This window comes from Crocodylus porosus, unplaced genomic scaffold (genome assembly GCF_001723895.1).
Source record: "Crocodylus porosus isolate Cpor-Errol unplaced genomic scaffold, CroPor_comp1, whole genome shotgun sequence".
Classification (NCBI taxonomy): Eukaryota; Metazoa; Chordata; order Crocodylia; family Crocodylidae; genus Crocodylus; species Crocodylus porosus.
Window position 1 is genome coordinate 12,343,609 of NW_017728922.1, and position 23,228 is coordinate 12,366,836.

A 23,228-nucleotide genomic window follows, 5' to 3' on the forward strand; every position below is an offset into this window, starting at 1 on the left:
GCCTGCCCGCCGCGCTCTCGCCCGCCCGCCGGCCGGCCGAGCGTCCGGCCCTTCCCCTTCCTCGCCGCGTGCTCCCTTCCTTGCCGCGACCCTCGCCGAGGCCCCCAGTCACCAGCTGCTGCCTGGCAGGGGGGCAATTCCCCATGCCACATGGGGAGGTGCTCTGCCACAAGCCCCCCAACCCCCACCTGCTGTCCCAGCCCTACCACAGCTGGCCTACCCGCCCTAGCTCACAGACCTTTAAAAAACAAAACTAAAAAAAAATGATTCGTAGCACTTCAAATTGATTTGGACCTTTTTAATTGCTCCCCTGATTCAAGTTGGTTTCAGAGATTTGGCTACCAAATCAGCAGCTGAAACTTTGCACAGCCCTACAGGAAACCAGCCAGATGTTTAGTGGCACCATTAGATGACTAGAATCCTAGCTGAGAAGCTAAATCAATTTCTTGCATCAGTCTTTATTACAGAGGATATTGTGGAGATTCCCATGCTGTATCAGTTCTTCTTAGAAGATAAATATGAAGAGTTAAATCCATTTGAAGTGACAGTAGTGGAAGTTTTAGAACAAATTGATAAATTAAACACTAATATATCGCTAGGATTAAATGGTCTTCCTCTGAGAGTTCTGAAGAAACTCAAATATGAAATTGCAGTACTGTAAATTGCAAACAAACTGTAAACAGAAATTGCAGAACCCCATGTAACCTATTGTTACAAACAGCCTCTGCACCAGAGAGCTGGCAGTTTGCTAATATAACACCCATCTTCAGAGAGGTCTCCAGGGGTGATCCTGGGATCTACAGATCACTAGTAACACTGTGCAATTGCATGCGAGTCAGAATCTCTGCTAATACACTACTGTGCGGTAGTATTAGGCTACTGTCCAGTTAGTATCTGAAAAAACCTGTGCACCAGCACTACTGCACAGTAACACAAGTTATTGTTCATTGATTTAGTACTTGGTTATCCAAGTACTAAACTTCATGTGCAGTAATTATGGCTCATTAATGAATGCACAGATGCACCCAATGAGTCTCATATTTATCCCTGGCCAATTGGCAGACTCTGTAATAAAGAATAAAATTAGAAGCAACATAGAAAAATATTATATGCTGTGAATGAGTCAGCATGGTTTTTGAAAAGGGAAAACCTGTCTCGCCAATCTGCTGGAGCTGTATGAGGGTGTTAATAAGGTGTGGGCAGCATTTTTTTTAATTATACTTTATTCCCTGAAAATGCAGTTCTGAGGCAACCAAAAGTATTCATCAGTTCAGGATGAATTTAGCAAATCAGAAAAAATCTAAATGTTTTGTATCTACATTGTAATACTTTTTGTTTTGAGCTGATATTTCAAGATCAAGTTTAGCCAAATATACTGCTTTAAAAAAAGAAAAAACATGTTTAATTTCATGTGATACAAAATGCTTGGTTCATTTTGGCAAGAAAGCTGAAACATTTTTCATTTCAGATCAGCCCCAAGGGATTTATTTATCGTTATTTTTCAAATTGGACACTAACCTGGATGGCCTCTTGTGTCTATAACCCCCACCCCTGTTCCTCTGCATTGCCTCTAACAGATCTACAGCCTTGAAAAAAATGCCAGCTCTGTACCATCTTCTCTATACCCTCTTTTATGATAATGCTTGCTGTACCCTCTCTAACTAGGTGGTCATGTCTAGCACAGTATCAGGTGTCATCCCCCCCTCCCCCCCCAAAAAATCAAGCCTCCCGCCTATTCAAAACTTAGTTGAATTATAGTCGAACTGCCCAAAATGTTCACTTCTGAAGGCTGTGCAATGAAAATGCAAATAGGGGCATCCTATTGGTTTCTGCCTCTGGTTCACCAGTAAATAATGTCTGTCCTAGAGCTTCAAACCTGCCACAGGCTGACAGTAGCATTGATCCTCCCCAAACAGTAGGAAATGGTGGAATAGAGCAGGGGCAGGAGACTGGCTGTTCACTGGACAGGTCTAACCAGCTAACTTGTTCTATGATACCTCACAAGGAAAACCCCTGGCCAAGTCTAAGTGTGGTATCTGTATTTCCCCTCCTACCTAACGTAGGCTTCCATGTCCTGTTTTTCTCAGCACAACTGATCCTGCTGAGCAGGGCATTCAGGCTGCCCTCTGGACAATCATGATCGATGTGGTAAGTCAGCCAACAGTACATGCATCCAGTTAGCTGCTTGCTTTAATCAAGGTATTGAATGGAATTAGTTATGGGGTTTGGGGGCTGGGTTACTCCAGATGTGGTGGAAGTGAGAGCTGAAATCTTTCAGATCAGTGACTCCAGTGTGAATACAGGCTGGGGGATGAGGGTGGGGGGCGAGGGCGAGTCGGGTTGTTATGCTCTGGTGAGTGTTCAGAGGGGGATAAACCCTCCATGCTACAGTGCTGCCAGGAGAACCTTGCATGTATTAAACAGGATTTGGCTTGACAGAGACATGGAGGCAAACAGAGAACAGAGCAATTTAGAGAGGCAGTGCAGCCTATGGCACTGAGCGGAGTTGGGCTCTATTCCTAGCTGTGCCTGTGAGTCATTTCATCACTCTTTCCATTCTGTCCTTCTGCTTAGAACATGAGCTTTTTGGGGCAAAGACTCTGTTATTAGTGTTTGCACAAATTGGGCCGTCCTGGCTATAAGACTCCAGGTGCTACTGAAATGCAAATAACAATAGTCTCTGAGAAAAACATTGAGGGCAGAATCCTATTTCATTTTAAGTGTCTAAATTGTAGGGGTGTATCTGCCATTTATGGCACTTACACATAGCTTGTACTCTTACTTCATATGCAGTTTAGATGCATAGACATCCACATGGCTGCTGAGTGTGGGCAGTAGGTTGCCTTTTGGCTAGACAGATACAGAAGTGCTGTGTGTATCTGCCCTGAGCAACACAAGATGTGAAAATGTGTTTGGCAAGAGCCTATTACTTGTAGGTATTAAATACAGGAAAAGGAGGTCACCCCCACATCTGAGCCCAGGAGCAAGGGCAATTACTTAGGAAGCAGGAGATGGAGGGTCAAGGCCCCCTCACCCAGAGCAGATTTGAATCTACAAATCTAGATTATCTCTAACTTCTCAGCACAGTGCTCCAGTGCTCGAACCCAGTGGTTAAACTATGTCTAAGGAGTCCGGAAAAGATTACTATAATCAATCAAAAGTATGTGAATAACTACATTTACAAATCAAAGCTGTCCACATCTCCATTCAAAATTTCTAAAGGGGTCCACACTTCTCTCTGAAAATGTTAGGGGTCCACAAATGAAAAAAGGTTGAAAACCACTGCTCTAACCAACAGGTCACAGCTCAGGCATCAGTTAACTCTTCCTCCTTAGCCATCGTCTTGAAGGGGGTCCCCTGGGAAGTCAAAACAGTGAGAAATGTGAGGACAGGAGAATATGAGTAAGCTTGAGGGCATGTTTACCTCAGTGAAGTAAATGGCCCTCAGGAAGGGAGGGGACTCCAGGGTCTACCCTGTAGCCTTGCTCCCACTGGGGCAGAAACTTCTCCAATGATCAAAGACTGTCCTCCTGAGTTGTTATAGGCCTTATGTTTAGGTACACAGGTACAGAGTTGCTTATTTGCCTGGCCAGAGCACAGCTGACTGAGGATGAGCTCCTACTCATCCTTGCTACACATGGAGTGGAATCACACACTGTATATAAGTGCCAAAGATAGCAGCTGGATGGGCAAGTGTCATTAGGAAGTGTGCCTGAAATAGGGTTTTGCCCTAAATCCAACTCCTCCACTGTTGTGCTGGAAATATTGAATAAAAGTATTTTCCTACCCCAGGAAGAGCCCTCTACTCACGTCAGTCCATTATCTCATCTGGGATCTTTTGTTCAAGAAAGTACCAGATCAGTAAATTCCCCCTTGTTCCCTTCCCCCTTGCTGCCTCTTGGCCTCCTCTGTGTCGTGGGTATGTGTTCTCTCTTACAGATTAACCGGTGCATTCGACTGGTTGCTGACATCCTCAATACATCATTTCTGAGCACGATGGTTTGTGAGTTAAAGCTATTGCCCCCCTCCTCGAGGATCTCTGATTTTACCTCCCTAGGCTTTGTAACTGGCTACATGGGCTGATTCTTGCAGCATAAAAAGGTTCATATTGGGTGAATACCACCCTTGGGCACTGGCTCCATGCAGAGCCTATGAATCACTTGAATATGATTTTAAGGGCTCACACCTGCTCTGAAGACGAAGCAGTCAGGGTTAAAGCTGAGATCACAGACATGAATACAGGACAGATCTACTCCCAAGCAGGAAGAAATGGATCTTTAGTGATAAGAATCCTTGTTGTTTGATTGAGAGAACTCAGAGAAGGCCATAAAGATATAGCCTGTTACAGGTCAGATTTCAGGACACTGCATTTCCCCAGGTACAATGCTTGTGTTTAAGTAGATGATCTTTCTTTTTCCTTTGAAGCTGCTGTCCCAGTTGGAACATTTGGAAGTATCCAGTACAATCTACTGGGCTCCCCACATGTGACCGATAGGTACTTTGAAATACCTTATCAAGTAAGTGATGTTCTTGGCTGCTGTTATTGAACCTCAGAGGGCAGGATGTTTTGTACAACTGCTAATTCTTCTCTACCCTGGTGATTAGTCCTATGACAAACATCCTCCCCTGCTGCAGTCTTGAAAAATGCACCTTGTGGCAGGCCTGAGTCTGTCCAGCAGGAGGCTTTGAGTGCAGCCCATGCTCTGCGATGCTTGTTGGAAAGCATGTCCCAAGTCCCTTTGTTCCTGGAACTAAATTAGCACCAGTTTTATTTTGTTTATTTTGTGGCTCCCTGGTTCCTGACTGGACAAATTACCTAGAATTGGTGTTCTGCTTGTGTACTGGTGTTTCTGTACAGAGCTGTATCTGTCCCTTCTGCAAGTCCTTGCCCCCAATGGAGCTATCTTGCAGGACTTGGTTTCAATGGGGTGGGTTCCTCTAGTCACCAAATCAGTCTTACACACACAAATTAAAGTGACATGCCTGAGCTGGCTGGGTTGATCAGCATGGACAGGCTGACACCCTCATATGCCAGGAATCAGTTCATTAAGGTAACAATAAACTGCATTCAGACACAAGAACACAGGTAAACAGAATACCTCTGAATCCAGCTGGGTGTCCAGCTGACACCCTCGTGGGCCAGCATTCAGTTCATTAGGTCATATCTGAGCCAAACTGGGTCAATCAGCCTGTACAAGCTGATCATCTTATGTGTTTCAAACTCAGGATGTCTCAATCTTTTGCCTTAACTGTCCTAGTAGGGTAGCCTCTTGATGAGCAGACCCCACGTATTTCTGGGCTTCACAGGGATCTTTAGCTTAAGTAAAAGAGGCGTTGCTGCAGAGCGAGTGGGGAAGGAGAAGTAGAGGAGGAAACATACACCCAGTTATTACCAGTTTGACTATAAAAGTTATTTATTGCTAAATATATGAAATGTATAATGGTGCTAGTAATAATAGATATGCAAAGGAAAACAATTACAGTACTACCCTGGTTTCAGTAAGTATTTGGGGAAACTTATCTCAAGCTTAACTAATACAATCCAGGTTCAGAAATCTATGCCTAGAGGGAAGAGAAAGAGAGAGCGAGAGCTGGGAACTCACCACTCCAAGACACTCGGGTTCCAGTGCTGATAGGTAAAGTTCTTAGCACAATCCTTGAAGGGAAACAATCTGTTTTTTCCAGCTCCTCGGAAACAACAGTGGATGGTGTCAGAGAGATTTCTCTTGAAGCACACAAGTTGCTGCTTTTAAAGATTTTTATTCCCTCAGTTCAGCTTCTTCAAAGCATTCGTTGAATTGTGTAAATAATTGTCTTTTCTATTGACAAGGGGTTATCTGATTTGGAACATCTCAAGAAACTGATCAATAACCAGGAAAACATAAGGTTAAGGAGTAACTGGACACTTAGGAGCCAGCTTGAAATTCTTATGGATAGCAGATATACTGGATGGGATACCTCATTGTTTCTTCAGAAACAACGGATAGCTTGCAGTGTCAAGTTTTTGTATTTTTACCTGTTGTGAATAGGCCTCAGTTTAGTATGACTTTTCCAGACCTTACTGTAGTTTTTTAACAGGCTTAAGGGAATTATTGGAGTGTTCATAAACTTTGTGGGGAGGACTTCCACCAGTCATTCCAGGAAAAGTATTACAGCATTTGTGGTCAGGGCTACAACGGGCTGGATGCTGTGGTGAATCCTTGGCCATTGTTCAAATATTGCCCATACCACTTCTGACTCGGCTTCTTTTGCCTCATCATTCCCTAACCCAGCAACTGAGTTTTAGTCAATCAAGTTTAAATAGTCCTCCCATAGTCAGACCGGGGAATGTATGGCCCAAGATGCCTATTAAACTTTACTTCTGCTTAGTTCTGGTTAGATGAGGGGGGTGTGTGTGAGGGGGAAATAGAAAAAGTCCTTTGTAAATCCAGATTAGAATTGGTCTGATACATGCTGAGCTGGGTGTGTGTAAATGTGGGTTGATTAGCATTTGGAGCACAGATTCCCCATCATGCAGCACTCCCCTGCTTCTCTGATCCCAGAATTCACTGTGGTCTTTGCTTTGGGCTTTCTGTTCTGCCTCTCCCATGTAAATGAATGGTCATCTGGTTCCATTTCGGATGCAAATGAGACCTAGGGCAGTTGTTTCACTCTCCTCACCCTTATCTGGAGGGCTTTAGGTGCGTCTCCCACTGCATCTTCATTGTCTTTTGTAATCAGTTCTTGTTCAGGTAGAGAAGGGGAAAATTCTTTCCAAGTCAGACAGGCTGCGTCTTGTGCCAGGGTTCCCCAAGAACATGGAGCTGAGAGGTAACAAGGCTGAAGTCATTGTGGAACCCCTGGTGAAACTCTTCTGCAACTTGTGGGGCTCTGGAGAAGTCCCTGAGGACTGGAAGAGGCCAATGTTGTCCCCATCCACAAGAGGGGCAGGAGGGAAGACCTGGATAGTTATAGGGCAGTCAGCCTATCTTCCATCCTAGGTAAAATCCTAGAAAAGTTCATCAAGGAGTCTATCTGCAATGAGCTTGCAGAAGGTAAGATTCTGAATGACAGCTAGCATGGCTTCATCGCAGGCAAGTCTTGCCTTACCAACCTCATCTCCTTCTATGACCAGGTAACTTGCTGCCTGGACACAAGAGAACATGTGGACATTGTATACCTAGACTTACAAAAGGCCTTTGATCTAGTATCCCACGATGTCCTCACAAGAAAATTGGAGGATTGTGGACTTAATTCCTAGATAGTCAGTTGAGTGAGAAACTGGCTGCAGGACAGAACCCAGAGAGTCGTAGTGAACGGATCTGTGACATGCTGGTGAGAAGTGGGCAGTGGTGTCCTGCAGGGGTCAGTGCTTGGTCCAGTACTTCATTATCTTTATTAATGATTTGCATATGGGGGTGAAGAGCTCACTGGCCAAGTTTACATACAACACCAAGTTATGGGGAAGCATGGTCATGCTTGAAAATAGTCTACAGTTACAAGCAGACCTAGACAGGCTAGCAAGTTGGGTGGATTGGAACCTGATGAAGCTCAACACTGAGAAATGTAAAGTACTCCACCTTGGGACAAGCAACCTCTGACACATCTATCGGCTTGTTGGCACCAAACTGACTAGCACCACAAATGAAAAGGACCTGGGGGTAACAATTGACCACAGTATGAATATGAGCCAGCAGTGCAAAGCTGCAGCTAGTAGGGCAAATAACTCCGGCATGCTTCAATCGATGCATCTCCAGAAACCAAGGAGGTGATTCTTCCACTCTACTCAGCACTGGTGAGACCACAGCTGGAGGACTGCGCCCAGTTCTGGGCACCACGCTTTAACAAGGACGTGGACAAGTTTGAGAGAGTCCAAAGAAGAGCCACCCTTATGATCAGACTCTTAAAAGGCAAGCCATAAAAAGAAAGGCTGAGGGATCTGGGACTCTTTAGCCTGAGGAAAAGAAGGCTGAGAGAGGACCTGATAGCAGCTTACCACTACTCTAGGGGAGTACATCAAGGGCTCTGTGAGTAACTGTTCACCAGGGCACCTGAGGAGAAAACCAGGAGTAATGGCCACCTTGGGCAACTGATGTCACCTTAGCCAAGGGGGGTATGTGCCCCCTCCCCGCGACCAGTCAGTGACTGGAGGGGGGTGTCCCCCTGCCCCCTGCTGCCAATCTTGCCGACTGGGAGGATCCCCCTGCAGCAACACTTACCGACCAGCAAGCAGCCATGCTGCTCCCAAAAATGGCCTTGGCACTTCCGGAAGTGGCCACAGCTTACATCAGGTGCTCGCACTCCCTGGCCGGTGCTCACAGGGGGGCACCAGTGCTCCCACCTGCCCCCCTCACCCATCGCCTAAGTGGGGAGCGCAGCCGCTCAGGGTGTGTACCAGCACTGTCAAGGGGCGCAAGTGCACCCCCATGCACCTCCTATGCATCACCACTAATGGTTGCAAATTCCTGGAAGATCAACTCAGGCTCAACATTTGGAAAAACCTCTTCACGGTCAGAGTATCCAGACTGTGGAATAAGCTCCATCCAGAGGTGGTGCAATCACTTACCCTGCAAATCTTCAAGAGGAAACTAGACAGTCACCTTGCTGGGGTCACCTGACCCTCAGTTATCTTTCCTGCTTGGTGCAGGGGGCTGGACTTGATGATCTTCCGAGGTCCCTTCCAGCCTTACAATCTATGACTGGAGGCATCCTTTGGCACAAGTCCAAGTCAGGCTCAAACACATGCCTTTGGAACTTCTCCTTCTTGCCTTATCCACTCTATCACCCCCATTTTAGTCAAGTAGGTTTGCATTTTAAGTCTGTGTCCATAAACAGCCTTCCAGGCAGGAAGGCTGTTGATGCTAAAATCATCTCAGGGGGAATCTGCTGTCACTATAATGATGGGAGCTAACCTTTTTGGCAGGTGTGCCACAAATTAGCCCTGTACCCTCCTTAATTTGATCCCTTTCCCCTGCCCTAGATGCTGCTGTGCAGCCTGTCCCGTCCCTGATCATCTGTGCACCACACACAGAGGATGCCCATGCCACTTGTAGTACCTGTGCCACAGATTAACTACCTCTGGACTGTAATGTGATACTCTATTATAAGTAACTTGTGTTATATAAATCCATCACTTGTGTAATAAGGAGCTGCCCATACCATCAAAGGCCTCAGGCAGCACAGTGATGAGTGCAAGGTAAGTATCTGTACACAGCAGAAAAGAGTGTGAAGGCAAATTGGTATTCTGCACCATGGCCCATCTGCGCAGCTGTGGTGTCTGATCCTGAGTAGTCAGTTTCAAATCTATGCCAAACTGTGCTGTGTTTGAATTGGCTGCTTTTCTTATAAATACAGAACCTTTGCCATTTCAGCCATTTCTGTCTACACTCCCCAAACCATCTGATCTATCTCACACATAGAGCAAGATAGTCTGTCAGTATGAAGATGACAGACTGGATTCTTTCCTTTGATAAATGACCATGGCAGGTTAGGAACTGTGGCAACAGCTGATATTACCAGGCATATCCCTACATAGTAAAGGATAAGTGGTGCCATAATGACAGTAAGGTACTTACCAATTACCACCATAGATAAAATATTGATTCTTCTACCTTCTCTGAGCCCAGAATTGCGAGGCTTAGTTCCTCATTTGCTTTCCCCACTGGCTGCAAAGATAATTGTGGCTTTGGACCTTGGGAATCTTGATTTGCCATGAGCCTTTTGGGTGAAATGGCCAGGAGTTTTGCACAACTTGGGTGCTTTAAAATGTCAAAAGCAGCCTCTTTACCTCCAGGTAACACTTGTGAGCAAAGGGGTAAGTCTTATATCAAGGATGTGAAAAGAAACATACACGGCTGAGGGAGAGTGTGGTATTGTCAGTGTGTGTGAGTCTTGTGCATGCAGAAAAAGTGTGGCACCTGGAGGTAGAATGATGTGTCTAGAAAAGGGGAAGAACATAGGCATTCATTAGAGAGGGATTGTCCACTGAGAAGAGGTCATGGGCTGAAGGGGACCATGGTCCCTAAACATGAGTACCATGAGGGTACCAGGAGCTAATGCTCCCAACAGTGTTCAACCTGTTTTTTACATCCTGTGTGAGGTTTCTGAAAGATGCCCCCTTGTAGACCCCTCCCTCAGCTGGGGACTCCACCTAATGAGCTTGGCTGAGAAGCATTGCTAATTGGCTCTAGCTTCCTGTGGGTGTGAGTTATGGATCATGAGAAGGCAACAGTGCTGCCTACTAATTGATATTAAAACCAGTAAATTTCCAGGTTAAGTCACTCCTCAGAGGGTTTCATGGAGCTTCTTTGCTTTTCCTTCAATCCAACAGGCTTCATTTCAAGCATTCCTGCCTGGAGCTCCCTCCAGCTCTCTGCCCTTCAGTGTCACTCCACTGCCCAGTACCAACTTCCAGCTAGCCCTAAGCAAGGACTTCATCAGCAATGGTATAGCTGTTCTGACTGGTGCTGCCAGTGTCAACGTCACAAACCAAGGAGGGGTAAGATGGTGGTAACATCACATGTATGTCTATAAAAAAAAATTTAAAAAATGACTGTGCTTCTATAGAGGGCAGGCACAGACACCTGTGGGCTTGCCTGGTCTTAATGCATATACAGTCCATGCCTAAGGAACAGCATAATGCTGTGCTTAAAGGCCATGGTGTGCTATGGGGTAGCATTTGACTGCAAATCATTTTTTTCCTGTGGTTCTATTGCCATCAAGGGGCTGTATAATGAGAAGTTGCCATCTCCTTGGGGACTGCCCATAAGTTGAAAGAACATATGGAGAACATGTTTGAGTTGGAACTAAATTTTTCCTGCCTAGTTGTAACCTGAACCCTGTTTGCTTCTCAAACACATAGCTGTGATCCCACAACATATCTTTTAGGGGCCTGCTAGCAAGAGGCAGAGGTGCAGTATGGGCCATCCTGCCCAATGAGGAGAGGCTGCAAATCCTTCAGAGTTCCTTGATGGGATGGCCAAGGGCCTGTGTCACGTAGAACTTGTACTTGCTGCAGATGAGTACATAGTGACCCAGTACATCCTTTCCTCCCTTCTGATAATTAAAGAATGTGGCTGAGAAGGGACAGTTATTTTCATGGACACAATGTTTGTAAACATTCTAGAGTAGAAACAGATGCCTCCAGCTGACTGACACTGTCTTTCCTTCATTAGAACCAGCTAATGACTTTGAACCTGGCAGGTCTGATTCCTGAGGTTAGTGAATTTCACTCTTAAACTTCTCCATGGAAATGGTTAAGCATTGAACCTTGTATGTTTAGACCTATGCTCCCTATGAACAGACCCTAACGAGTCATTTCACTGCTACAGTTTCTTCCTGGCTGGGTACAAAACTTTCAAGGTGAGGCATTCAGGAAGGCACATACTTCTAGCACTGGGACACAACTGTTGTGATTGTATCCACAGGGCACATCTACACATGCAGTTAATGTGCCAGAATTTTCTGGTCAGAAAATTCAGGCTCATTAATGTGCTCCTGAATGCATATCTACATGCGCACCCCTGTCAGAAGTAAATTGTGCCTGACAGGAGCAGCTCAATCCCGGGCTGTTCCTGCCCTGCTTTGCCCCCCTGCAGCAGCCAGGGGGAGCTTTAGGCTTCCCTGGGTGCCAGCTGCAGCATTGGCAGGGGGCCCAGGGGCTGGTGCCAATCTCCACCAGGTGGGGAGAACTGTATTGGCTGCAGGGGCATCTGTCTTGCCCCAGTAGCTGGCACAGCTCTCCTGACCACATAGGGATCAGGATCGGGACAGCTGCTCCTGCATCGGGGCTTAGCCAGCCAGGAGTGGGTCCCCTGCTGCCTGAGCTGACCCGGAGTAAATTGTTAGTGGGCATGTCTACATGAGTTGCTATGGCACAGTAGCAATGAGCTCATTGCTACCATGCAGTAGCATTGTTGAGCACTAACTGTGTAAAAATGATACTGCGCAGTAGTAATGAGTTTGCTGCTACTGCATAGTAGCATCGGGGGAAAAAAACATGCAGTGATGGTACTGTTCAGTAACACCGGTTACTGCACATTTAGTCCTTGCTTATGCAAGTACTAAATGACTGTGCAGTAACAACTGCACAGTCCACCACTCCTGCAGACATGGCCAGTGTCTACACATGCACTATGGTGCATTAACTAATGCACCATTTATTTATTACCTGTATGTGTTGGTATTGGCAAACAGAACATTAGACTAATTTAATGTGCAATAAGTCCCACACACGTGTAGATGGTGATACTTTACTGGGTATTAGATTAGTCTAATGCACAGTCTCATATAGATGTGCCCACAGTCTTTTTAAATGCATTAATAAAAGAGATGCATAAATGACCTTGGAGTTTTATAGTTGCTTTTGTATGACAATCTGGTCCTTGCAATTTGAGTTCTGCTGGAAGAAGTATCCAAAAACCTAAATATTCTTCAAAACTTCTAGGTTTTTTGAGTCCAAAATGGGGCTCTCAGTCACATCTAAGGTCTTCTTCAGCAAAGATTAATGTGGCCTGGCCTTTCTTCAGCTACAATTAAAATGTCCAAAGCAAACAACTTGGTCAATTTTTTTCTGGATGAAAAAAACAAGAATTTTTTTTGCAAAATATCCATCTGTATTATCCAAGCAGCTGGAGAAGTGGTTGAAAACATTGATTCAAAATCCTGATTTATAGTTTTGTGGAATATTTCCTGTATTTCAAACATCCCTAACAAATAACAATAATAAACTAACTGTGAAGTTCAGAACTTTAGGAAGAAACAGGCCTTAAGAACTGCACCAAGATCAACCTTTTTTAGGCCTCTAACAGCTTTTGCTCTTCACTTGGTCACACATGCTGAAACCCCATGGAGATAAAGGCAGAATTTAGACAATGTTTTGTCATTAAGACAGGGAAGATATGTGGCATTTCTAACTTAAAGAAATATTCTTTGAAAGTCCAGATTCAACACAATGCCTACACAACACAACAATGCTCACTGTAAAACTTCTTCATTTGTCAGCCAATGTAGCAACAAATGACTGAGAGAGACTGTCATTGAGAACACATGCAACATCCAAGTGGGACTGAACAATTACACACAACTGCCACCTAATAGCCTTCCCTTCACTCTCTGCTCTTTATATGGAAAAACAATAACTTCCAAAAGCTGCTATAGCTTGAGTAACAAGATCTGGGTTATCAGTTGTTACTAGGACTAGATTTTCAGAGAACCGCAGTACTCCATGTGCTGAATTCTCTTGAAAATCCGGTTGTGAGAAGGCAGAGAGCATTCCAAAATTAAAGCCATTGGTGGAAGAACAGGCTCTGATATGGTTTTGAGATGGTCCGTAGGGATGGCCAACAGCAATACCTATCTCGGTTACTGCAGTATGAAATCTATGATACGTGTTAATATATCTTGACTACCCAACTGTATTTGTGCCTCTCCTTCCAGCTTTCTGAGCTCTTCCGAACTTCTAAGCCACTTGTGGTAAAAATTAAGGGTGTGAACTCCCCACTGGTTTCTTTTGAGAAGCAGAGCCCCAAGGTGCAGCAAACTCTGTCCATTAAGATCTTAGCACCCAGACAACTTGTTCTACATGTGGAAGTTGTAAGTATTGACATAAGACATCTACAGGCCACCCATCAACAATACTGGAGTTCTGTCAAGCTTCTTTTGAGGGTGGAAAGTGGGGAATTTTCCACTATCCAGAGTATTTACTTACTGGCTGTAAATGCTGAGTGATTTCCTACCCAAAGGTTGTCATTTTCTGTATCTCTCTTGGCTTTCAACTAAATATATCCTAGCACATTGTGCAGCTGGTGCAGCAGCCCTTGGGACCGTTTTGTGATTTCCCTCAGTGCTCTGGAAATTAATCCTCAGCCTATAGCCTCCATATTCTCTGCTTTGCAAGTTCCAGAAAGACTCAAATCTGCAACATGCCTCTGGGGACATGATTGTTCTCAGCTCACCTGTACTGTGATGTGGCAGCAGTAGACTGGGGCACTGGGAACAGCTGCCTACATAACCCATCTCAGGAGAAAAAAGTACCTTAGGGCAAGATATCCCTACTGAGGCCAGCAAGGGCAGGACAATCAGTGGCCATATTCCATTTCACTCCATGACTGTGAGGATCTCTGTAGCAACAGAGATGAGTGGAAAATTAATGTACTGAAGCCATCTCTGTTGTACCCACAGCCCACCTGCCTATCAATAAACACTTTATTGAAGACCAGTGTGCCCATAACACCAAAAACACAGCCACCAGGAACAAAATTATGTGCTTTCTAGTATCCCTGCTTTCTCCCCTGCCACGACAGGCTTCAAGGAGGAAAGAGCTCTGCTCCAGTTTGAGCTGAACCATTGCAATGTTAACCTTTGTCACTGACCCTTTTAATTGTGATTTCAGGCTGTTGTCTCCGGGATCCAGTTTTCTCTTGTTGATGGCAAGCTGCTGATTTCTTTATCCCAGGACAGGTATTTATCAAACCAGGTTCTGCCCCAGCTTCAGTGAGTTCATGCTAGTGCCACAGCAGAACCTGGGAATGTAATGGTCAGTAGCAAGGCCTGGATTTTCAAAGGAATGTAGGCAGTTTGGATGCCCAATATACCCCCTTGAAAATCTCAACTCAGAGGATTTGCACACAAAGGAGGTCACATCCTACCAACAAAAGGTACTTAGCAATCTCTGAAAAGGATCACAGAGCCGCACTCTCAAGTGGTGCAAATGGGTGTAGCTCTGTGGAAGTCACTGGAGCTGCCAGTGTTAACCTTGCGCCCAGCTCTGAGTTGGCCCATAACCTACATGGTTATGAATATGAAATCTTAAAACTCCTTGATGACTAATAATTTTATCATGCCCTGGGGGGAGTTTAATTCACTACTACATTGGAGCCAGGTTATAATACAGAATATGCCCTTGCAGGGAGGAGCGGGGGCATCATGGTAACCCTTACACTGCTGCACCTACTACAATGGCTGTGAGTGCTGCACATGTACCCATTATTCCCCATCTAAAACAAATGGGTAGGGACAGGCTGGATCCTTGCTGCAGTCCCTCAGATGCAGGCTAGCCCAGCTGAGCCAGCATGCTGGAAGGAGGATAGGAAATCATTGCTAGGAAAGGCCAACAGTGTATTTTTATCCTTTCAGCTCTCAGCTACCAAACCAGTGTTGGGCAGCTCACTGCAGATGTAAGGGAGGGAATGCACTTTCCTTTAACCCCTGATCACTGCAGGCACAGTTATGCAATGTTTCCTGTACAAGTCCCAGTATAGCAATCAGTACCTGAGCTACAGGAGCCACAACTACCTTGAGTGTTTTCAAAAGCAGGATACATGAAAGGTACACATCAGTTCTTCTGGCTCCCTCCTGATCAATTTTGCTATGTGATTTCAAGGCATTTTCTTAGTGCCCCTTTTGCTAGTATAATTCAGTATGGCTACAGCCCTGTAAATCAAAAGACCCAGTTATTTCTGTTCAGGATGCAACCCTAACGATTCACTTGATAATTAGAACTGATGTAAACTTCAGCTTCTTTTTGTCAGCTGACATGTCCAGATACCACTGATACATTTTAAAATAAATCTTAATCTTAATTTCCCTTCAAGTCTCAAGACATCCAGTGTCATGTACCCAAACACATGCCTACATCCTAGATTCAAATGCACTTAACATGCACATAGGCTGTGCCTAATTCACACACAGATGCTCATCCCATGTAACTGCTTTCACCATGCCTACTCACCCTAGACAAATACCATACACATGCAGAATGCCAAATACACACAGACATGCAACACCCAATTCCCTGAACATGGCCTGTCCTACCTATAACATTTCTTCACTCACATATATCCCCATTAATGGTTGTGACCAATGCAAATACTGTGAGGTCCAGTCCTAGAATGTGCCATGGTGCCTTCATTCTCTTCTTCCTGTCACAGGCTGTATCTGGCTCCTGAGATGGCTTTCTAATACCATGCTTGGAGGACTTTTTTTTCTCGTATCATTTAAAATCTTAAAGATGTTATACCCTTGCACCAAAAGATGGAAATATTTAGGCCTGAGCTATGGCTGGGTGGGTGAGGGTGATGGGGAAGTGATGCATGAAAGCAGCTGTTCCTTTCCCCAGCTGATTTCCCCAGTAGTAAGAATCTGAAGCAGCTGCTCCCTGACAGCTTACACCTGATTATATGACATGCTGGGTCTTTTTATTTTTCCTGTAGCTTCAACATAGTCCAGAATAAGTCACCTATTGGCTCCATCAATGTAAGTTCCAGATTTCAGACCTGCCTCAAAAATCCTACAAGGAAACATTTGGGTCTCCTGGCTCTTGTGATGTGTTAGTTTTGAATTGTACAGTTTGCTGGCCTAAGAAAAGAAGGCTGTCAGGGAGTTTGTGACAGTCCTTCCTGGATTAAGTTCCCATCCCTTTCTCATCCTTCTTCCTCCTGAGATTTTAACATAGTTAGAATACCTGTTCCTCTGTATTATGCTGTATATATCTAGTGCCTCAGGAGTCCTGCTGGTCACCTGCAAGAGCTAGGAAGAATTATTTGGCTGCTGGGGTTTGTTGTATTTTGGTTTTGTTTCTCCTTCCTCTGAAGCTCTGGTTGCCCATCACTGCTACAGGTGGGAGACTGAGAATGGCTTGGAAGCAATAGCACTTCCAGTAGTATTTAAAAACCTCTCTGGTCTTGGGCTGGTGTGTCTTGCTCATGCCATGTGTTGCTCCTACTATGTCCCTCCTAATACCAGGTGGTCAGGAAGGCATTTTCCCTCAGGTCAGATTGGCAGGATCTACTGGGGGTGTTTTGCCTTCATTCACAGGGTGGGGCCAGTTCCTAGGATCATAGAAGCATATTTTACCTATCTAATTTCTTGCCATTGCAGGGGCTCAAGATGTTGGTTGTGCCCTGTGACTCTTTTGTTGTCTTTCTGTGGCACACTTTTTGTTTTTTTGGATTTTCTCTGTTTATCCTAAAGATCCCAAGGTGGTGTAGGGTGTTGGGAACACTTTGTGACCATGAAGGGGGCATGTGTGAGGGGTGGGAGTGGTTGCTCTTGAGGGCTGTTTTGAGCTAAATATCAATTGCATGGAGCCTGTGATCTCAAGGGACTGAATCTGATGCTCACTTTGTCCCTTCCAGCCCTGTGTTCCTGTCTCTTCCATTCTGGGGTTCAGGTCAGGGTTGTTCTTTGCTTTTGCACTCTTTCTTCTCATGGAAGTATTTTTAAATTCCTCTTATGAAATGTCTTTATTTGGTTGTATGGCAGAGGTGCTGAGCCTGGGACCCTCTGTGCCTGGCACTACAAAGCCACATAGGCAATGGCAGACACTGTCCTGCAGAACTTACAGAATCCATAAACAAAAAAAGGGCAGGGAAGGATATGGGAACAGATGGGGCAGTGACTACTCCAAGGGGTCAAGTGCACCAGTGGCACAGATGCAGTCAGACCATATGAGCCCTGTCTCAGTGCTCTCACCACCAAATGGTGTTGCCTCTTGTAACAGACAGCTCCTTTTATCCCCACTGTGGGCATCTACACAATACATTAAATGTACAGTAGACTAATTCTACTGTTCATTAGCACATCATGGCAAAAGCTGTGCTATTGAGCTAATGCACAGTAGAATTAGTCTACTGCGCATTAGTGCCACTTAAAGGTGTGCACTGGCATTACTGCACAATAGTGCTGTTTACTGCACATTTAGTTTAGTGCCTGCAATTACAGGCACTAAACTAAATGCGCACTAACCATGGCGCGTTAATGCACATGTAGATGTGCATAATCCAGGGTCTGGGAGGGGCTAACATCCTGGCTCTGCTGTATACTATGACATGAGACTATCACTGCAGCTTTCAAAGATGGGATCTAAGCACCACACAGCTCTCTACCCCCACAAGTTTTGCGGGTGTCTAGATGTCAGCTCAGGCTGATCTGTGGTGACAGAGGCACTTGCTGAATTCCCTCCTTCTGTTCCAGGCCCAGACCTTCCATAGATGGATCAAGGACCTTCTCCAGGATAGGTTCCTGCCAACCATGAATGGTAAGAGCAGAGAGATATAGTGGGAGCTCATAGCATTCCGAGTAGACTGGTGGCTGGTGGATGTGGGGAGCCCAGCATGACCCCGATGACACCTGCTGAAAGGGCAACAGGGACCTAAAGCAGTAGAGGCATTTGAAGTGAATGTTTTCTAAAGTCATGAAAGAAGCAAGACAAAATGCCCTGTGGACTGAAATGCCTCTGACAAGCATGGACAATTTTCTTGCCTCTTGCTCATGGTTGTAGCCTTATGATTCTCCAGGGATGTCAGCAGGTCCCTGCTCCATTATCCAAATGAGGAATGAGGTTGATTAAATGGTGGGTCCAACATCACACTGGATGTCTGTGGCAAAGAAGAAATTAAATGCAGGCCTCCAGTCCTCAGCCACCAAGTCGCCCTTCTTTCCTTTGGATGGCAATGACCATTCTTGCTCCCTTGACAGTGTGTCATGTCCCTTTCCTGGAAAGGTAGTTCCACAGCCCATTCTCTACTGAGGCAGATGAAAAGGGGCCAGCCACTGCCAGCTGCAAATGGACTCAATCAATGTGGGCTAATATAAGCAGCTGGACCCAAACTGCTGTGCTCAGGCTAGAACAGCTTTTGGCTACCCCAGAATGCTGGGATAGTTGGATACAGGATTTTGGTTGAGTTTCATCATTCCTTCTCCTTGACCTCTCCTTAGAGAGACAGTAGCAGGCAAAGGCCTCTCACACATGGGTCATGAATGAGTTACTGGCATGAATGAGAGCTGCTTCTGAAAGTACAGGTTACAGGCTGATGATGGCATTTGTCTTCTCTAGATATGCTCAGTGCAGGGATCATTCTCCCTTCTGTGCTAAACACGCAGTGGAGCAAGGTCAGCACTGCCATTTACCAGGTATGATGAGGACCTAGGGGCACGAGCCTTCACTTCCAGGAGGGAGAGGGATGGGGATATAGTGGGGAGATAGCCAGGCTGCTATGCCAGGTGAAGGGAGGGATGAGGGAGGCTACTGCAGGTGATTATTAGGAACTGTCCACTGCAGCTTGGAGTAGGTGGGAATGGTTTGGCTGCTCCTGCTATTGAGAGCTGCCACGTGCTGCTGATGGCAGCCTGAATAGTAGCTTTATGTCTAGTACGCTACCCATCACACTGCTTTGGATCATGGTACAAGAGTCAAGTTCAACTCCTATGTCAACCTTTTCCAAGGTGGTCCCTGATTTTGAGGGCCTTGGTTTTGGGAGCCCCCATGTAGAAGGTAGGGAGTTACTTTGAACTCAAGAGGATAAATTATATGAATGCCATATGTTGTCCTTTCCATTAGGGTGGCCTTGTGATTTCAATGTGATTGACAAAGCGAGCACTACTCTCAAGAAAGCTGAGCAGTCACAGCCTGACCACCAGAAGGAGAACACCAAGAGTGACATGTTCCAAACCATTACACGGGATTTTTCCAGTTCTCTACATTAATCTCATCCATTCATCGCCTTGCAGGTTTTAATACATAGAAGATAGGAGGCCTGAGAGCTCACTTCTACGGAGACCACATTTCATGTACCACTTCTAATAAGTCACCTATAACCCATCTGCCCTGAGTGAGGCCCCCGTGGGCAGGGGAGGGATGTGCCTAAGCATGAGAAGGTCTTTTACTCTCCTGTGTGATGTCACCGTGTTTATGAAACACCTCCCTGCTTCGGGCACCTTACCTAAAACCCATGGTTATCTCACTAGGGCAAAACCAGAAAATCCAATAAAATTAAATATGGAGATCACACTGGTCCAAGAGCCTTGGAGGAAGAAAAGTTCAAAGAGCTGTTTTACTGACAAAGATGGATGGGTTTGAATCAGATAATTCTGGTCTGGATTTCCAACTCCTTCTATTGAGTGGTGCTTTAGGGTTTTGGGTTACTACAGAGAGAAGGTACAGATCTTTATCTGGGATGTTCAAGCTGGGATCAAGGTTAAGACCCATTTTCATTTGTGAATGGTTACCTCTATAGCCAGACTAAAGTCAGTAGAAACAAGAGTGATTCATCAATCTGGAGCTGCAGGGGCAGAGACACAGTGTGGGCCTTCACCCCTTAGTCCTGCCTCCCTCTGCTGAGACACCAGTTTGGATGTAGATACCAGTTCATTAGGAACTATTAGAGGTGTAGCAGGGCAACACTGCACTCTGGGCAGCCACAGCACATGGGGCAGTGCCAGCTGCTGAGGCACTGAGACCAGCTTCTTATTTTTGCATCCTTCCTCCCTGAAGGACGTTGCCTGGGGCAGCTGGCCTGGTTGCCCCCCACTCAGCTTACCCCAGCTCCTTTCTGAGAGGCTTCATGCAGCCATTAGCTGGTCCTGTCCATCCAGCTCATGTTTGCAGCACTGACTATCCCTGAATCTCCTGGGAATTTTCTCCCTGCTTAAACATGCCAAGTCCTTTTCACAGGGTTCTTTGTCAATGCCAGTATGACACTTTGCTCTGATGTCACCTAGGCAGGGAGCAGGCTGGCTGTCACTCCTGGACGGAAGGACTGCTTCATTTCTTATTCAGGAGATGCAGCAGCAGATTTCTGAGAGAGCAGCAGAGTTAGCAAGTGCCAAAGGCACTGTGGGGGGGATGCCCTGGAGTCCTGGCTTTTCTGACTTTCCTAACATTGACTTTACCTCCCACTCATCAAGCTGCAACAAACCTCAAGCAGTGACAGACACTTGTTGTGACTCTATTCCCCTGCCGCACCCTTAGCTCATGTCAGTAGCATCTGTGTCTTGCAGTCACAAGAATGTTCTATTGGTTTACTCTAGGGTGGGTTTGCAGGGATGCTGGCATGGTGGAAGAGCAGAGGAAAGAGAGAGGCGCTGGGGCAGCACTAACCTGGCTGGGTGGGAGCTAGCATGGTACACACAACAAAGGGCCTTGCAGTGCCCTCTGAGCTGTCGGCATCATCCTGCTCCCACAGAAATCAATGGGAGCTTGCCATTGGTTTCACTGGCACCAAGAACTAGCCTTTTTTCACCCCTGAGGAAATGAAAGGGAACTAAACTAGGCCAAAATACAATAAATATCATTGTGATTTGGCAGCATCTGGACCAAAAGTCAGTCAGTTGTACTGCCAGCAGCTAGGAGCTGCAGCCAGACACGTGGACATGACATGTTTATACCCATGTTACTTATGTACATTTTGTGCACTGACATAAGGTAAACTGATGTCTTGAGGGGACAAATGACCAGCTCTCACAAGGCACCTGCTGCAGTAAGTGCCAGTTGGAGTTAGTTCATTGACTTCTCTGGGTCACCAATCTATGTCCTCTGCAGGGCCATGTGGGCTGCTGACATTTACCACCCTGGCACCTGCATGAGGGCAGTGGCAGGGGCACTCATGTATCTCAGCTGCTGGTAATCTAACCATTGCATTAGCTAATTCTACTTAGACCTAACTGATGAGGGGTTAAAATCCAGTGGCCTGCAGTGTCCTCTTTCCACTGTATTTCCATTATTCCTGTCACTAAAAGGGTTACACCAGTTGGACATTTTTAAGGCAGCTGGTATAAACAAGGTGTGCAAGTTGTGTCACATGATTTTACACCTCTTGCCAATTTGCACTTCCCAAGATTGCAGCCCATGCACTTTGGAGTGGGTATTTAGGTCTGATTCTCATTCACACTAATGCCCCTTTATTTGACATTAATCCTATAAAGGGTGCCCAAAGCAAGAAGGAATAACCCCTGGAGCCATGTGAAATGACCTTACTAAAGAAAAGCAGCAGGGTATCAGGCTAGGCACCTCCTGGACACATGGAAATAGGATGTGAAGGACAGTCTCAAAATCTGAGCACTCTGATTTTTCTATTATCACAAATGTTGCAGATTCAGAAATTGCAGATGCTACCTGTCTCTGGGTCGCTGTCGATTTGTAAAACAGATGGGCTTGCTGCATGGACTTCACAAATGGAAATGTGGCTTTTGAATCCGCCTTCAGAAGAAAACATACACTGTCACCTCAGTGCAGCTGTCAAAGTACTGCTAGGGGACTGGATTCAGGTCCAAATGGTGTGTGGGGTGAGGGTAATATATGGTTTGAAGAAAGCAACACCAATTTGACACTGACGTCATTGAAGCCTTTCATCCAGCTGGAGCCCTCCACACTTTTCAAATGTATTATACAAATGATGGGAATGTCTTTATAAAGACTTCACTGTTTTTCTCTTCTTTTAAAGGGAAGCCAGCTCTGGGGTGGAGCACAGCTGTATGCAGAGGGATTAGGCAGAACTTTTGGACAGCAAATGAAACTATCTGAGTTTAATGTTTCTGGTTAATTTAATTTGATAGATTTACATGTTGATGCACAGAACAAGGCAGCCCTGATAGCAACCGAACAACACTCCATCAGAATTTCAGGGTTCTTTTTCTAGTGATGTAGACCCATATGCCAAATCGCAACAGTGTTCATGGCCGGATTTGGTGTGCACAGCCAGGCTGTGGCCAGATCTGACACTAGCCAGATCCCCTGTGTCAGATCTGGCCACAGCCTGACCCTGCACACCAAATCCGGCCATGATAGTGTGTGGGCTACAGCCGGAGCTGGAGTGTAGGTTGGTCTACAGCTAGATCCAGCATGTCAGGCCCTGCACAAGATCAATCCTACAGACTGAACCCCATGTGCTACCTGCAGACTAGCCCTGTGCCACTCGTCCGGCCTCTGGGGCCAGGTAGGGTAGTACTAAGCTTTTAGAGGTATTGTGGACAATGCACAGGAGCTTTTACAGAAACGGTAGGGAAGATAGTGACTGTGTCTCAAAGAGCCACATGATTTTCAGATATCAGTTAGTGCAAACAGGACAATCAAACAAGACATGCAAGTAGTTTTAACAGAGCTATTGATTTTCTTGCCTTCCAGATACCTGTGATTCAGACTCTAGGATGTCTTGCAAACACTTGTTCTGAGCAAGATTCACAGCAAAGGGTCAAATTACCAGTAAAATAATCAATAACACTTGTCTGAAAATATCAGAAAAAGAGATTGCCTGTGAGTCACCCAAAAGGAATTCTATTCCTCAGAATTGGGTATCTGTCTGTGCCAGTGGTTAGAATCTGTCAGCAGGTTTGTCTGGGTTGCTAAACACACCCAAGACTAAAATCAGGCCAGCATACTGATGGCTTCCTTTTTCTGATTTTCATAGATTTCATAGACATTAGGGCTGGAAGGGACCTCGGGAGATCATCGAGTCCAGCCCCCTGCCCAAAGG

General features: G+C 45.6%; 2 long non-coding RNA genes across 2 annotated transcripts in view; both read left to right on the forward strand.

Annotated features, from left to right (window-relative positions):
* The window catches only part of LOC109313226, a 13,673-nt gene extending 2,902 nt beyond the window's left edge, over positions 1-10,771 (forward strand). The window contains exons 2-4 of the long non-coding RNA XR_002101997.1: positions 2,088-2,148; positions 4,426-4,517; positions 10,310-10,771. This is a non-coding gene — a long non-coding RNA (uncharacterized LOC109313226). The remainder of the gene's footprint in view (positions 1-2,087; positions 2,149-4,425; positions 4,518-10,309) is intronic.
* A 4-nt stretch (positions 10,772-10,775) lies between these two features.
* On the forward strand, positions 10,776-20,295 carry LOC109313225. Its single transcript, XR_002101996.1, has 6 exons — positions 10,776-11,195; positions 13,417-14,439; positions 16,191-16,233; positions 17,953-18,016; positions 18,815-18,891; positions 19,319-20,295. It is a non-coding gene; the product is annotated as an uncharacterized LOC109313225 (long non-coding RNA).
* Positions 20,296-23,228: the final 2,933 nt, after the last annotated feature.